We start from the raw sequence: 14,640 nt of genomic DNA, 5'->3' as shown, positions 1-14,640 counted from the left end.
ATCTAACGGTAATTATATTGGTTTTAAAGGTGATAAGTTTTGGTGGTGGTAAGTATGAGATAGGATATTGTTATTACCAAATAATGTTAGTTTTTATTATCATATTTTAACTGTTGACTTTCGTCAATCAACGGTTATTATTTTTACAAATTAAATTTATTAATTAATTATTAATTTGTAATAAATAATAACTATTGATTGACAAAAATCAATGATTAAAATATGATAATAACATTATTCGTTAATCGGAAAAAATCCAAGGTTTTGAAGAAAATAATAATAAAATGAGCGATGCAGTGCTCATTGCTGATCGAATAGCTAGTTTTCTTGAACGTCAGCAGAGTCACTCTGCACGAAGTATAAAAACTAGATATCTCATTTCCTCCTCAAAGAAAGAAGTGTCCTGAATTCTCTCTAATAAACAATGGCTGAAGTAGCAAAAAGGTACGTTATGGTTTTCTTCAACTTTCATCATCTGCATGTCCTTCTCTTTCCATGACAGCTTTTGATCTAAGTGCAAAATCTGAAGTGTTTATAACCCCACTGTGTTTGAATTTGAAATGCTTTTTTTTCCATAACAGTCTTGAAATGCTTGCTTTCTAGGTATGCGGTAGTCACAGGAGCAAACAAAGGGATAGGATTTGAGATATGTAAGCAATTGGCTTCAAATGGGATCACTGTGGTGCTAACAGCAAGAGATGAGAAAAGGGGTCTTGAAGCTGTTGATAAACTCAAACAACTTGGTCTTTCTGACCAAGTGGTTTTTCATCAGCTTGATGTGACTGACTCAAATAGCATAGCAACCCTTGCAAATTTCATCAAAACCCAGTTAGGAAAACTTGATATCTTGGTATTGTGTTCCATTTCTACACTTAATAGGTTTTTCTTTCAGTCTACTATGCTCTCTCTGATTATTATTCATTCTTCTTCTCCTTCCCAAATATATCTATTTGGAATAATTGGCAAAAAATGTTTGGAATTTGTGTAGGTGAATAATGCAGCAAGAACGTCAGCAAATTTTGACCGTGATGCTTTTGAAGCTTCAGTTGCTGCTGGGGTATGTATTCTAGGCCATTTGGATTTATTTTCTTCATCTTCTGACCCCCAAAGCAAAGGCAGTTTGCACTTTATGAGCAATGATTTCAGTTAATTTTGATTGGAGGCCAAGAATATACATGATCCAGTTTGGGAAGTGGGAACAAAATTTCTTTATTGTGCTCTTTGCAGCTTCCTAGTTTGAGTAGGATTAAAACCATATATTACTTTGTTTTAAAAAGGATAAAATTTTCGGCATTTGTGAAGACCGAAACCTGATTTGGACCATCAGAGGTCAAGTGAAATAGAGAAATTATGATGCTATATCCTAGAGCTTTTCATCTCATGATATGAAGAATCTGAAATTAATTTCCTAATCCTACCTATGCTGCCCAGTTTTGTTACATTGGCCATTGATCTTCTCTCCTTCACTAAAAGGGGTAAAAGAAAATAGAGCCATTCAAGAATTGACCCTTTTGTCTTTTTGTGAGGCCTTAAAAGTGCTCCCCAAGTGAACAGAGAAACTGTTTTTTCAACTAGAACCGGACCAAATTGTTTTATTCATATATTTAGAAAAATTGTCCTTGAAATCTCTCAGTTTATGTTGGATAAACATTTGAGTATATTAGATGTTCTTTCTTTAGATTGGAGTTAATATTTGGTGTTGTGAAGGACATATTTATAAAGGGCATTGTTTTTGGTTGTTTTGGAAGATACTTCCACGTATATATAGTAAGTAAACAGAGGGTTAAGTTTCTTCTCATTGACTGCAGGAAATAGGTGATTGGACTAGATTCATGACTCCAACTGATGAAACTGTAGCAGCAGCAATTAGAACAAACTACTATGGTGCCAAAGACATTTGTGAAGCACTTATTCCCCTTCTAAAGTTTTCAGACTCACCAAGGATTGTTAATGTTTCATCCGAACTCGGGAATTTGCAGGTTTGTAATCCTAGAACTTGTGTTTCTTTATCTAGAATGTCAATCAGGAAGCCAGATTTTGTTGAACTTGGAGCAGTGTGTTTGATACTATAAAGACCAAAGGACAAACCCCAATGCATCCCGACTTTTTGAGGGTAGAGATTAGCGTCGATTGTGCACAACTTTATCCTTGTATTTTTTTGCAAAGAGGCTATCCCAGACTCGTACTCGTAACTCTCTAGTCATAAAGGAGCAACCTAACAGCTGCTCGTAACTCAGCCTCAATCTGTTTGTTACTATTTTAAAAAAGAAATGGCAATTTGGTCAGATATAGTTAGCAGCCTTACCTTGCATTTGCAAGAGACTTATGACATGGACTGAATCCATGTGTTCAATATTATAAACAGTTTATAGAAAAAGATTATATAGTAAATAGCCTTACGTTACATTTGTAAGATGCTCATTATACGAAGGTCACGTGGCAATAACACTAACCTTTGTGCCAATGCTCCCCTTCTTACTAAAACAATTTGTAGGAAAAATAAATGTTCTCTATCTTCTTTCCCCCCCTATAAATTTGTCAGCTGGTGAACAAAGTGAAGTAAGTCATTTCAACTAACATAAAATTTGTATGGTTTCTTTAATCACTAATAAATTAGTTATTAGGAGATTGGGTCTAACGTTTGTTATTCATGTTGATGCAGTTCATATCAAATGGATGGGCTATAGGAGTCCTAAGTGATGTTGAAAGCCTTACAGAGGAAAAAGTGGATGAGGTTTTGAATCAGTTCCTAGAAGATTTTAAAGAGAGTTTAGTAGAAACCAAAGGTTGGCCTACTTTTGCACCTGGATATTCAGTCTCAAAAGCTGCTTTGAATGCCTACACAAGGATTCTTGCCAAGAAATACCCAACTTTTTACATCAATGCTGTTTCCCCAGGTTTTGTGAAAACAGATTTAAACTACAATAATGGCATTTTGACTGTTGAGGAAGGTGCTGAAAGTGCTGTAAGGTTGGCTTTGCTACCTAATGGTGGTCCTTCTGGCCTCTTTTTCTCTCAAAGTGAAGTGGCACCATTTTGATCAAAAGTCATATTAGTATTAGCAAAGTTATAAGAGCACTAGATAACATTCCCATATATCTTACAGACTTAATGTGTGTTTGATTAGATTTGTAAACTTTATTATGATTGAAAACTTTTATTTGTAAGGTGCTGAATCAATGTTATTTGAGTAGTATTAATAAAAATCACTTGGGCATGAGTTATCTCAATTGTAAATAAATTTATACTATCTGCTTTCACCTGTTTATTATTAAAATATTAATTTAACATAAAATTATAGAGGAAGACCATATTTACAAACTTTTTCGCTTACAACTCTTACAATCAAATTTTAACCGTTGATTTCTGTCAATTTGATGGTTATAATTTATTATGAATTAATGATTAATTAATAAGTATGACTCAATAAATTATAACCATTAGATTAGCAAAACTCAACGATTATGATTTGGTTATAAGAATTTGTAAGCGAAATTTTTTGTAAATATAACCTCCTTCAAAATTTACAATGTTATTGATGTCAACATACAAACACGTTTTGTTCACTGGCAAAGCAACAAAATGATGCTTTTGTGGGCCTTATTGGAATTTAGGTGGGGAATTGTTGTAGGGAAATTGGGTGTAGTGACTTTTTTGCATTTGTTTTTGTTATTTTTTGTTTTTGAGTAACTATAAGATGTTCTTATAATGACCCTAACTGGTAAATCTTAATTAGAGATTTAATTTAAGGATTTAAATGCCATAATTAAATTCAGAGCGTGATTTCGAGTATTTTGACTGTAATCATGACTAGGTCATGGACAGTGCTTTCTACCGGATGATCTGCATTGTTGTGAATCAACCGGTATTAAAATAAGCAAAATGAGTTTAGAGACATAATTTGCAATTCTGATGCCAAATATGAGTTCAGAACGAAAAATTGTATAGTCTGGCACTTTTCGTGAAAATTTCATGAATAGTGTTTCTGCCCGGTATTTTGTACCGCTGTTTGAGCAACCAGTAGAGTCCAGAACTAAATAATTGATGAAATAAGAATAATAAAGTCCAATATATGCCAAACAAGTCATAATAGACCCAAGAATTATAAGTTTTGAGTTTCGTATGCAAACGGTGCACAGTTAGTGATTCACAGTGCATTTCGTTAAAAATGGTGCAGAAACCATACTGTGAATTGTGAATATTGTTGCTTAGAAAATAAAAATTAATGTAAATGAGTTCAGAAGAATAAAAATATGCCCATAGCTTTAACTTAGCAGGTCAATTTAAGTGAAATTAAGTGAGAAGAAAACAACCGATAAAAAGGCCACATATGCTTATAAGTCCAAGTCACTTAAGCTGGCACTATTCACATCAGAATTTCCCTCTTCTCTCTCCTCAAGGTCGAGCTCCCCTTCCATGGAGTTAGGTTTTGAGTTCATTTCTTCCTTCCTTGATTTCTCTTCACTCACCCCACCAAATGCTTAAGTGCATTACACGAAATTCATAGTAAATCACCCAAGGAATCCATTCCACTACTTGGTTTTGGCTATAATTGCTTGTGTGAGGATGTATTCCCTTCCCCTTTTTTGAGTTACTATTCATCAAGTGTGAAAATTGAAGTTTTTGATGGAGCTTTGCTTGGAGGTTGTTCTCTAGGCTTTGGGAAAGAATTAGAGGTAAGAAATCTCTATTTCCATGGTTTGATTTTCATGATTTAAGTTTTGAAAATTTAGTGTATGTTGTGGTGGGAAAACTTTGAGTTTAAAATTTGAATTGATGATGGATTATTGATGTTTTGGATATAGGAATGTGAAGTAAGCGTTTGAATAAGTGTAAAGTTGGAAAAATTCCATGGTGTTGTATCCCAATGTTTCGGCCATGATGTACTATAGAGGGGTTTGATGTTCAAAATTTAATTGGACAGTTTGTGGAGATATATATGTATGTGTAAGTTGTAAATTAAGTGAAGAAAATGGATTGTAACAGAAAAGAACACCTTGACTTTTTCCTTATAGATTTCGGCCTATAGGGTGATTTGGGGATGATTATGTTACATTTTGTTTTGATAATGTGTTGAGTTCCAACGCATGTAATTGATAAGATTATGAAGTGAAATGGCTTGAGAAGTGATAAAAGATACCTTGGTACCCTTATATGTATTCCATGGCCTTAGAAAGAAAGAATAGGCAAAAGTGTGTTTTAAATTGCTATATGGGTACATAAGAAACTTAGGAGCCAAGTGAGGGTTCTAGGAACTATTGGTTATTTAAATTGATTTGATGAAAATTCCTAGCCATCCCTAAGCCTTGGTTTCGGACATTTAGGGTTTTTGGGGCTAAGGAGTGTTTAAAGTTGTAAAATGGTATTTAGAAGCTTGGTTGGGTCATTCAAGGACCCTAGGTAATTATGAAACAAGGTGGTTGCTTGTGTTACGAATAATCATCCGTAAATGGGTTAAATAATGAGCTTAAGAAATAACGGTCTTGACTTGTGAATTGACATATGTTTGGCATAAGTGTGAAGAAATGAAAACAAGAAATAAGATGTATGCCTTGTGTAAATTACCTGGCATTGTATCATTTTATTGATTTTTGTTTTGGATTCTTTCTCTAGGTGTGCCTAGGGATTGTGAGCATTTGGATTCTTTGGAGCGAGATAGGTAACTTGTGTTACAAGTGAGCAAATTGGTAAAGCTTCAAGAGGTAAGCTCTATGTTTAAGGAGTCTTTTCCTGCTTGAGTGCTCCATCGTGGTTAGTGATCTATGGTTGGATTGTATGATTGTATTTGATGCTTTGTATAGATGCATTCATATAGAGCTATTTGATAACATGATATAATTTGTTCTGATGTGATTATGTACTGATCTTTGGCCATTGATTTGTTTGTGCACTAATCTCTGCTTAGGGTCCTCCCTCGGGACTGACTGTGTACACCTCTGATATATTCTGATTCCGCTTGGGGTCCTCTCTTGGGAACACGTGCATTGATTTCTACTTGGGGTCCTCCCTTGGGAATGATTGCGTACGCCTCTGATAAGATATGTATATATGCTTTGTTCTGTTATGATATCTGTTATATGATGTTTTGTATACTCTGTATCTGACTCTCATGCAGGAGTGGGCCCAGGGGTATGAAGAATTCTCTATAAACCCAGAGCTTATTGAGATTTGTTAACTCACCCCTTTTTGGGGACATCATTTCAGGTTCTCAAATTCCCGGTGAGCCCTCAAGAGGCAGGGACACGACTCATGGTTAGAGGTGCTACGACGGACCGAATTTTTGAGTAGCGGTAGGCTACTGCTATTTTGGAGTATATTCTTGTTGTTTTGTATTCCATTCATTTTGGTGGATCATGATGTTTGATCTGTTACCTTGGATATGGCATGTATATGTTTTGTACATGTTTTCGCTTTGATGCATGTACATTTGTGTATTCAGGCATGTCCATATTATGAGCAATATTCAGTTATATGTTTACATGTTGGATTTGCATGTTGTTAGACATAGTGGCACAGAGCCAAGTTATGCATGCGTCTATGGATGGGTATATGGTCCTATATGGATATCTAGTATTTCTGAAATTATATATTGTATAAACTGTTTATCAGGATACCTTGAGAGTGAGATTTGCAAATCTCTGTTTGTCCGATTTACAGAGGTTACTCTGTCCGATTTTCGTCTCTGTCAAATAAGAATTGAACTGGAAGAAGTATGCAATATGATATATCATGTGAAAAATGATTAAAGAAAAAGAAAAAAAGTTAGCTTGTATTTTCGTAAGTTAAGTCTTTCGCTGTGTCTGTTAAGTATCATATGTATGTTAATTGAACCGGCTCGAAACGGGGATGTTACATTTCTAGGTGTGGATATGGTGGCCAGTAGCATGACTATATAGGATAAGACTTTAGTGGCAATAGATGACTTGGTCATTATATAACTAAAAATAAATTTGGATAACATGAAATTATAATAGTAAATATTTATATTTAGTTGTTGAAGACATATTCTTAGTATCTTAATAGATTGTTGTGGTTGCTTCAATATTCTTACAATGTTTGAATTTCTATGTAATTTACACGGACGTGGATCGTCTCATGTGTTAGTTAACATGAACATAAATGATTATAATCCTCCTTAAATAATATATGATAGGAACTATTCCAAATTTACACCACTCCATTTACAATCACCTATTAACAAGTTGTGAAGCGAAAATTAATAGATTTTGTGAAAGATCAACTTGATCGAATTCATTATGCTGGTGTCTATACGTAGACTTCATCGTTACATCGTATGAAAAGAAACTACGGAAAGATAATTTGTTACACATTCAAAATACATCAAACTAATACTGTCTTCAGAAATTCAAAATTCAAAATTGAGTCTATCTCCAAGCTAACAGATTGATCTTGGCAACTGATAAACTAAGAGGATGTCTAAGAAAGTAGTTTAAGTGATTATTTAATTAGTTATCGTTGTAGTAGAACAGAGATATTACCACTTGACTTATGCTTACCTGACCGACTATTTAGGTTAACAATATCTTAAATTCTTAACAAATAGGGTTCATGATATGAACCCAGTTGATTTTATAATTTCACCAAGAGATGTTCTATCTTATCCAGCTTAAAAATAGGGTCAAAGTTGTTATAAAAAAAAAATAAAAAAAATAGGGTCAAAGTATTATATACATGTCATATGTTCATCAATCGATTCAAATCGCGGTGACTGAACCAAAAAATAGATAATCGAATAAATTGAAAAACCGAAAATCGAAAAAAAAAATCACAAATTTTAATTGGATTGGATCGGTTTTCGGATTAATTGATGAAAATCAATTCAATCCGAACTGATCCAGTATATTAATTCTTCTCTTTTGGGCTTTTCCCCAAAAATTGCCTCCCGGAAGAAGTGTGTCTATGTCATTCGATCATTAGCTTAATCATGTGGTAACCAAGTTTGAGTAGGTAAGTAATTCGTGAGATAGGCACATTTTTTTTACTAATTAAGGCTTGATATGGGCCTGAATCTCTTATTGTAGTTGAGTGAGTTTCGACGTTCCATATTTCTGGTCCAAATCACTATTTAACATGTTGATTTGTATTTGAGGAAAAAATGAACCCTTTTAAACTGGGGTTTGGATTGCAAACCGACACCCGAACTTCTTAATTCTTATAATACCTCATAAGTAATTAGCATTGTGATCCCCAAACGAAGCAGATTTTCTCTGCTGAAAACATTAGCAAATTTTAACACATTTACTTGTTTGAATAGAAATCTAAAGTTTTTGTTTAAAGCCTCTGTTTACAAAATCAAAGGAGGATGCAACAATTAAGATACAAGGGTAAAAAAAATATAAAATGTTTGTGGTACGTATTCGGTATTCATACATTTAATTTGTGATGTTTTATGAGTTTTGATCTATATTAATTATAAATAACTAGCCTTTAAAAGGGAAATATGTAAAATATCAATATTTGAGAAATATTAATTTTATGTTTAAACAACTTTTCTATATTATGAAAATGCCTTTATTAGAAGCACAAAAATTACAATTAAAAGTGTATTTATTAGTTTTTTTTTTTTAAAAAAGTCATCAGAAAATACTAAAATATCAAAAAAATAAAATAAAAAATCATTTGATTAAAAGGGTCCAAAATAGAGAAAATGATTTTTGACTCTTCCGTTTTCAGCCGATAGATATGGACTTTTTGATCATTTTGCTCTTCATTAAATAATTAATAATTATTTTGCCCCTTATCCAGAATTATCTACCAATCTGTCCCTCTTTAATTGATTAACTTGAAAATTTAATCGATTAAATAGTCAAAATAGACAAAAATAATTGACTTGAAGATTTAATCGATTAAATTTTTAAATTAATCAATTAAATCTTCATATCAACTTGTCACAAAAACCAAACATTCCTTTTAGAATTCCGGGAGTAGAGAAAATACTAACAGGGTAAAAAAGAAATTCATTTGATTAAAAGTGTTCAAAGTAGAGAAAATGATTTTTGACTCTTCCGTTTTCAGCCGACAGATATGACACTCCAATATAAAACAGCACTAACCACTAAGTCAAGAAGAAATGATTTTTTACCGAGCAGTAAGAGAAAACGTATGTCATAGCCTCTTCAAAAAATTTAAATCAATGAACAGATTTGATTTATTCATCACATCAATAATCACTTATAAAAAAATTTAAGCATTGATTTAATGGTACGGGTGCTTCTTGGACATGCCCCTTGCATGTATTTAGTTTTTCATGCTCATTTGGCGAACTTTCTTCATCTAAAAAAGTCCAAGGTTTTGAAGAAATCAATAATTACCAATGCAATGTTGAATAGCTACTTTTCATAAAAAGCTAGCGGAGTGAAAGATCAGTGACCATTTTGTTACATTTGGACAAAAAAATTATTAAACTGTCACGCCAACAGTAAATTTTGTCAAAATGTCACGCGGCATAATTCGCTACACAGTGTAGCGAATTATGCATGCAAGTAATTCGCTACACAGTGTAGCGAAATATGCCACATCAGAACCAAAAATGCCACATGTCAAATTTTGAGAAATTCGCTACCCTAGTTAGCGAATTTCTCAAAATTTAGGAGCATACTGTTAAAAAAAAATATAAAATCATTAATATAATCTCACCTAATAATTTAAGTTCTTGGGTAAAAATAGTTTTTACAAAGACTGAGCATGATGGATCATACATTTTTCAAGTCCATTAAGCTTTAGTATTAGAGTACGTGTTAGAGAAATATAAAACCATTAATATAGTCTCATCCAACAGCTTAACCTTTTGGTTTGAAATGCTTCTTTACACCTTAAGAGTGATGATGGTGATGATGGTGGTGATGGTGGCGTAGCATCGTCATGGTGGTGGTGGTAACGACTGAACTAGTGGTACAACGACGGTGTCGATGATGGTGGCAGTGGTCGTGTCGAGATGATGGGTGGTGATGATAATGGTAGTGGTGAAGAGTGATTGAGAGAGGCAAATGCTTATCATTTTGTGCCCGAGAACAAAAAAATAAAACAGAAATTTTTTTATTCTTTTTTCTGTCCCCTACACAAAAATTAAATCGGTTCATCTCGAGAACAAAAAAAATAAATCGATTTTACTAAACGAATTTACTATCCATTTCTGTTTCCGGGAACATAAAAAAAAATGATTATGAGAAGGTTGTTATGCACATCCTAAAAAAACTCACAATCAACAATTGATTTGTTTATGATTTTGAACGATTAACATTCAAAAAAGAAAATTAAGATGTTTTAGGTTCGCATTCGTATTCATATATTCAATTTGTGATTTCTTTAACTACTGGTCTCTATAATATTTGTAAGGGAAAAATTTACTTCATTTTATGAGAGAGATAGACATAAAGAGGTGTGGATCCTACTAAAAAAATAAAAAATAAAATAAAAATGTGAGTCTTATTGTTTTGTGTCTACACATCTCTTAAAATAACCTAAATGTAAAGGACACACATTTTTTCTTATTTGTAAATAGGGTTTTATAAGAGCTATGCCGTAGGAAAAATGATTGTGTAATGTTACAGAGATTCGTTTTGCGTGCCATAATTTTCTTTTTTCTTTTTTTCTTCAAAAAGTGTGGGTCCCACAAAATATTGTGCGTAGGAAAATTTGTTATGTCAAACCCTCCTAAATAATTAAGGTGTAAAACAAGAAAAAGAGAATGTGAAATAGTCCAAGGTTTTGAAGAAAATAATAATAAAATGAGCGATGCAGTGCTCATTGCTGATCGAATAGCTAGTTTTCTTAAACGTCAGCAGACTCACTCTGGACGAAGTATAAAAACAAGATATCTATTTCATTTCCTCCTCAAAGAAGTGTCCTGAATTCTCTCTAATAAACAATGTCTGAAGTAGCAAAAAGGTACGTTATGGTTTTCTTCAACTTTCATCATCTGCATGTCCTTCTCTTTCCTTGACAGCTTTTAATCAAGTGCAAAATCTAAAGTGTTTATAAACCCATTGTGTTTGAATTTGAAATGCTTTTTTTCCATATCTGTCTTGAAATGCTTGCTTTCTAGGTATGCGGTAGTCACAGGAGCAAACAAAGGGATAGGATTTGAGATATGTAAGCAATTGGCTTCAAATGGGATCACTGTGGTGCTAACAGCAAGAGATGAGAAAAGGGGTCTTGAAGCTGTTGATAAATTCAAACAACTTGGTCTTTCTGACCAAGTGGTTTTTCATCAGCTTGATGTGACTGACTCAAATAGCATAGTATCCCTTGCAAATTTCGTCAAAACCCAGCTAGGAAAACTTGATATCTTGGTATGGTTAAGCTTCACCTTCTTATTTTGTTCCATTTCTATACTTATAAAGTTGTAGTTTATAGCATTAGACAAAGGTCACATGCACTAAGTAGGTTCTTCTTTAGTCTATTGTGCTCTCTTTGATAATTCATTATTCTTTTCCTTCCCAAATATACCTATTTTGAATAATTGGCAAGAAATGTTTGGATTTTGTGTAGGTGAATAATGCAGCCGCAATGGCAGCAAATTATGACCTTGAAGCTTTTGAAGCTTCAGTTGCTGCTGGGGTATGTCTTCTAGGACCAAAGCAAAGGGAGTTCGCACTTTATGAACATTCATTTCAGTTAATTTTGATTGAAGGCCAAGAATATACTTGATCTAGTTTGGGAAGTGGGAACAAATTTTGATCTAGTTTGTTCCATTATCCTTGAAAACTCTCAGTCTATGTTGGATAAACATTTGAGTATATCAGATGTTCTTTCTTTATATAGGAGTTAATCTTTGGTGTTGTGCAGGATATATTTGTAAACATAGGGTTAAGTTTCTTCTCATTGACTGCAGGAAAAAGGTAATTGGACTAGATTCATGACTCCAACTGATGAATCTGTAGCAGCAGGAATTAGAGTAAACTATTATGGTGCCAAAAACATGTGTGAAGAACTAATTCCCCTTCTAAAATGTTCAGACTCACCAAGGATTGTTAATGTTTCTTCCACTCGCGGGAATTTGGAGGTTTGTGATCCTAGAATAAATCTTTGTTTCTTGGTCTAGAATCTCAATCAGGAAGCCAGCTTTGCTTGAATTTGGACCAGTGTGTTTGATACTATAAAGGCCAATGGGCAAACTCTGATAGATTGTACGTAACCTTATCCCTGCATTCTATGCAAAGAGATTGTCCCAAACACAAATTCGTGATCTTCTGGTCATAAAGGAGAAGCCTCACCGTTACTCCAAACCTCGTCTCTAATTTGTTTGTTACTATTGTAAAGAACCTTGGGATACACCACCCCAAAAGCTAGCTCAAAGGGTAGGAGTGCCCAAGGCCTTATAAACTCCATATTAGTTGCTCATACAACCAATGTGGGGCTATATATCTCATCACACCCCCTCACACGAGAGCCCATTAGGCTTGAAGGGTGGACAATGCACAGTCTCACCTACCTGTGCTAAGAAATTCCACAAGAGAAAGTGGGGGGCAGCGAGGTTTGAACCCAGGACACGACACGAGGTTCTGATACCATGTAAAGAACCTTGGGATACACCACTTGTAACGCCCGGCCGCTTCAAGAATCAACGACTATCCCCATTTTTCCTCACTCGCACACTTCCCGGGAAAACTTCCCAGGAGGTCACCCATCCCAGAATTGCTCCAAGTCAAGCACGCTTAACTATGGAGTTCTTCCGTTCCGGGCTACCGAAAAGTAGATGCATCTTGTTAGCATAGGAAGTACCAATTAATTCTTATAAGTTATCCCAAACAGTGCAGTCTTATACCTGCACAGCCTTTGGAATCCCTCTCTTTCGGGTGTCGATTCGATTCATTCATGCATGTAACCCCCCGCTGGAAGCCTGTCAGGAGCCACTCCTTGTCCGTGCCTGATGTTACATGCCCACCAGCTTCTGCCTGGTTTGTCCTTGAACCACACCGAACTGGATGAAAGGCCCTGCTCTGATACCATATAAAGAACCTTGGGATACACCACCCCAAAAGCTAGCTCAAAGGGTGAGAGTGTCCAAGGCCTTATAAACTCCACATTAGTTGCTCATACAACCAATGTGAGATTATATATCTCAACAACTATAAACAATTTTTTTTAAAAAAAATTGGCAACCTAGTCCTGTATTGTAGGTAGTCTTACATTTTATTTGCAAGAGACTAATTACATGGACAAAACCAGTGTTTGATGCAATAAGCAATTTATAGAAAAAGAAAACCTATATCTTTTTTATCCCCTATAAATTGGTCAGCTGGTGAACAGGTGAAGTAAGCCATTTCAACTAACCTAAAATCTGTATGGCTTCTTTAATCATTGTAATAAGCCAGTAATTAGGAGATTGGGCATAACGTTTGTCACTCATGTTGATGCAGTTAATACCAAATGGATGGCCTAAAGGAGTCCTAAGTGATGTTGAAAGCCTTACAGAGGAAAAACTGGATGAGGTTTTGAATCATTTCCTACAAGATTTTAAAGAGAGTTCATTAGAAACCAAAGGCTGGCCTACTTATGCACCTGGATATATAGTCACAAAAGCTGCTTTGAATGCCTACACAAGGATTCTTGCCAAGAAATACCCAACTTTTTACATCAATGCTGTTTCCCCTGGTTTTGTGAAAACAGATCTAAACTACAATAATGGCATTTTGAGTGTTGAGGAAGGTGCTGAAAGTGTTGTAAGGTTGGCTTTGCTACCTAATGGAGGTCCTTCTGGCCTCTTTTTCGATCGAAGTGAAGTGGCACCATTTTGAACAAAAGTCATATTTGTATTAGCAATTTAGCTAAGTTAGAGCACTACATAACACTCCCATATATGTACAGACTTAATGTGTGTTTGTATTAGATATTGTAAACTTTATTTACAGTGAAAGTAATTTATGATTGAAGACTTCTATTTGTAAGGTACTGAATCAATGTTATTTGAGTTGTATTAATAAAAATCACTTGGGCATGAGTTTGTAGGGTATGACTCATACTTCTCATATTAATAAGGGCCCTAATTAGCGGAGTTTTCTTATGTAATTTTATTTTTTCTTAGTAGTTTGAGTTTGGGCTTATGAATAACTGTTGTTAGGATTTTCTGAATTATATTTATATTCTCTTGTAAATTGAGCGACTTGTAATGAGTAGCGTGTAATGAGTCGTAGTGAGGTGAATATAATACAGACATAACGTACATTGGATGAATTAGAGTAAATTACTATGTCAAATCTCTCTTCCCTTTCTCTTTTTTTTTTTTTTTTTTTTGGTAAGCTTTTGTTTTGTTTTTTGATTTGTGTGTATCGATTCCCAACAAAGTTATCTCGTATCAAATTGTAAATAAATTTATACTATCTGCTTTCACTTGTTTAAACATTGTTGATATATTAACACAACGTAAAATTATGAGGTTATTGATGTTAATATACAAACGGGTTGTTCACTGGCAAAGCAACAAAATGATGCTTCTGTGGCCCTTACTGGAATTTAGGTGGGGAATTGTTGTAGGGAAATAGGGTGTAGTAACTTCTTGCATATGTTTCTGTTATTTTTTTGTTTTTGAGTAAATATAAGATGATTCTAGGTGTGGATGTGGACTCATGTGGTGGCCACTGGCCAGTAGCTTGACTATATAGGTTGGATCTCTGTTTC

At 34.3% G+C, this 14,640-nt stretch overlaps 1 long non-coding RNA gene and 1 pseudogene across 1 annotated transcript; both read left to right on the top strand.

The window, feature by feature from the left end:
- The first annotated feature begins 335 nt into the window (after window positions 1–335).
- Window positions 336–13,953, top strand: LOC133315909 (uncharacterized; annotated as a pseudogene).
- Window positions 4,565–6,462, top strand: LOC133315911 (uncharacterized). Its single transcript, XR_009752155.1, has 3 exons — window positions 4,565–4,676; window positions 5,614–5,702; window positions 5,906–6,462. It is a non-coding gene; the product is annotated as an uncharacterized LOC133315911 (long non-coding RNA).
- Window positions 13,954–14,640: the final 687 nt, after the last annotated feature.

The sequence above is a fragment of the Gastrolobium bilobum genome, unplaced genomic scaffold (assembly GCF_033153095.1).
Source record: "Gastrolobium bilobum isolate Gb01-03AN ecotype WA unplaced genomic scaffold, APGP_CSIRO_Gbil_v1 utg17648, whole genome shotgun sequence".
Classification (NCBI taxonomy): domain Eukaryota; kingdom Viridiplantae; phylum Streptophyta; class Magnoliopsida; order Fabales; family Fabaceae; genus Gastrolobium; species Gastrolobium bilobum.
This window is presented reverse-complemented; position numbering and strand designations above follow the sequence as displayed.